Raw genomic sequence first — 3,140 nt, 5'->3', positions numbered from 1 at the left:
AGATGTGAAGGGAGGGGAAGAGCCATTTCTTCCTCTGGCAGGTCTGAGGCCAAAAGTCTGGTCAGGAGAACAGAATTCAAAATACGTTTCTTGAGCTGGGAGCTCCTGCTACAATAATCACATCCGGCAAACTGGTTCAGCTCCTGCTCCAAAAATGTCCATTGTCTTAGCCAGTCAGTGCCCAATTCATCCAAGTGAGTTATAGTGTGTGAACAAAGGCCCTGACCAAGACGAAGGCCTCTTTTGAAGCTTCCTGCGGCAGGCATCATCCTTGTGGGAATGACTGTCTGGGCTGTTCCTGAAGTTCCTGGTTTGGGAGAAGATCTTGCACGGACCTCACACCAAGTGCTGCAGTTTGGCCATCATTATTTTAGTGATTAAATTACCTGTGATAGAAAGATTTGGACGTGTGAAATCTGTGTCCAACTTAAATCTCTACAAGCACTGGTTTGGCCAGGCATGGTGGCACGTGCCTGTAATCCCAGCACTCGGGAGGCCAAGGTAGGAGGATCATTGCTAGTTTGAGATCAGCCTGGGCTACAAAGTGAGCTCAAGGCCAGCCTGAACTGCGTAGTGAGATTCTGCCTCTAAAGACAATAATAATAATAATAATAATAATACAGGCTCTAATTTAACCTGAAATTTAAGAAAATCCAGAGCAAATAGAATTGGTTTTGAGGAACTGGAAAGCTCAATAGAAGTTAATTCAATGGTTTCTCTCACACGTCTATTCCACCCACAATTTCACTCACCTATCTTATCCTGGTGTTTGTCTTGTACCACTTTGCCCATCTATTCAACAAATTGCTTATCTGTGTCCCCTCAAAGAACCTCAAAAATCTCTCCCTCTCTTCTGCCTATTCTTTTGCATATGCACTGCCCTTAGCTGGCTAGGAATGTTTACACCTTTCAAAATGTGAATATCTCAATCAAAGGAAGCCTGCAAAATAAACTGATACCCGAACTCTACACCAAACAAATCATCCAGACTCTCTTAGAATGAGGTTCAGGCAGTAGTATTTTGAGGAAATCTGCCCAGATGATTCCAATGCGTGGCCAGGTTTGAGAACCACTGATGGGGAAGCTTGCTTTTTTCACCTGGGCACAATACTCTGGCCACTAGCCAAGGGTCATAGTTACCAGATAAAGTAGCATGGTTTCCCAAGGCACTTGCCGTACAAACAATGAGCATGATAATAGTTTCCAGAGGGGAGAGATTTCTCTGGGGCGAGTTGGATAATTCATGATAGTTTTGTGATATTAATGTGAATGTATAAAAAGTTTAAAATTATAGGTGTAATTCTACTCCATGAGGAATCTCTATTTAGAGTCTTACTTAAACAGTACTAATAACTAACACTTAGGTAATAAATATTACATTACATATAGGAACTCACTCCAAATTCACAATGACCTGTATGTTAGATATCATTTGCATTTGCATTTCCATTTTACATAGGAAAGAACTAAAGCAGGGAAGTTAAGACACTTTCTTGGAACAACAAAGATGGCCTTGCCCTTGGAATCTTCTCTCATGGTTTTCTCCATGGCTGTCTGGTTCTGAGATCTGTGCCCTAAATACCCCAGGATAATAATATATCTCTAGGACAGAATTTCATTGTAGAACCACTTCATTGCGTCCGTGACTCTTACACTAAGCTAGACATCACCTCTTTTCCCCTTCTATCTCTGGGTTCTAATCCTAACTTTTGCAGACAAATCTGTTTAATGAAGGACCCTTATGTGTCCAGGATTATAGGAGGTTAGGGCTGGAAAAGGCCTCAAAAAGCAACAGTGTTGCCACTGCATTTATAGAAGTGTTTCTAATTTAATAGGTCTCATTATGACCACATCTAATTCCCTGAGTCACAGATGGTATTTTCTGGACGCAGATGTTAAAATCAAGTCTGGAATGTGAGTTGTTTATTAAGGAGCCAAAACCACGAGAGAAAAGAGGAAGAAACAAGGGTTAGCAGAGAAGTCAAACTGAAATGCAGTCTGATCTCTACAGTGAGTAATTCTTATTGAAACAGTAATGCCTTGCTTCCATTTGCAGACAATTCAGTTCACAAACAGAAGATTTCATAAAATGTTGCTTCTGTTCATAGATCCTGCATTGGGTGATGAGCACAAACACAACCATCTTCCCCCAGAATCATGAAACAAATTAAATTTGTGAACTGGGGTACCACTGTATCCTCCTGCTCTGGGATGAACAAGATCTCTCTACTATATTCCCTCATAGTCACTGACTTTGGGAAAGGTAGCCGTCGCGTTCAGGGCAGAATCTGCAGCAGTGAACATCTGAAGGCTGCCGTTGAGTGTACTCTTTGGAGTTGGATAGATTTGAAGTGAGAGCCCGCAGAGACAAATGTGAGAATTCAGGGATAACACACCTGGAATGAGGTCTGGAGTGGTAGTTATCAGAATTCCATGCAAGTTAATGGAAGGAAAGGAAAAGAAGCAACATCTGAAAAGATAAGGGAAGAGAATGTCCAAAACAGATGAATGAACCAATTCACAAATAAAAGAAGTACAATGACTCTCAAGTGAGGGGAAAGAACAGATCACTGATCTATTAGCCAAAGAAAATATGGCAAAATAGAAGAAAGAGCCAGATTACTCTCAGATAATCAAGTACTAGAAAACTGATTTTTCAATAGGAAAATTGGAATCCTAAAGACAGTGAATTAAAGCACTGAGAGAGATTAACTGTCGAGTTAAAATTATATACCCAGCAAAACAATCTTTTAAAATAGGAAGACTAAAAAACAATTGTAGACAAAGCCTAGAACAAGACTCTCACTTAACCCTTTATCTCTGTAACACTTAGCAGGTATTTGAAAAAAGTTTTCTGCAGCCTCATGAGCTTCAGTACCTTTTTTTTTTTTCTTTTTGCTTACAAGTTTAACATTTTTGTGTTTTATCACCTTTTGAAATGTGTGAAACAGCCAGCTAGCTGAGAAAGGCTTAACCTTTTCCTGGTGCTGGGCAATGCAATCATAAATTTCTTTGGCTTTTAGTCTTACAGCAGTTCTGTCCACTATGTGTTTTATTTTTATTTATTTATTTATTTTTTTTTTTTGGTTTTTCTCTGGTACCGGGAACCGAACTCACGACCTTGTACTTGCCAGGCAGGC

The sequence above is a fragment of the Chinchilla lanigera genome, unplaced genomic scaffold (assembly GCF_000276665.1).
Source record: "Chinchilla lanigera isolate Chin_1 unplaced genomic scaffold, ChiLan1.0 scaffold00093, whole genome shotgun sequence".
Taxonomy (NCBI): Eukaryota; Metazoa; Chordata; class Mammalia; order Rodentia; family Chinchillidae; genus Chinchilla; species Chinchilla lanigera.
Note: the sequence above shows the minus strand (reverse complement) of the source record.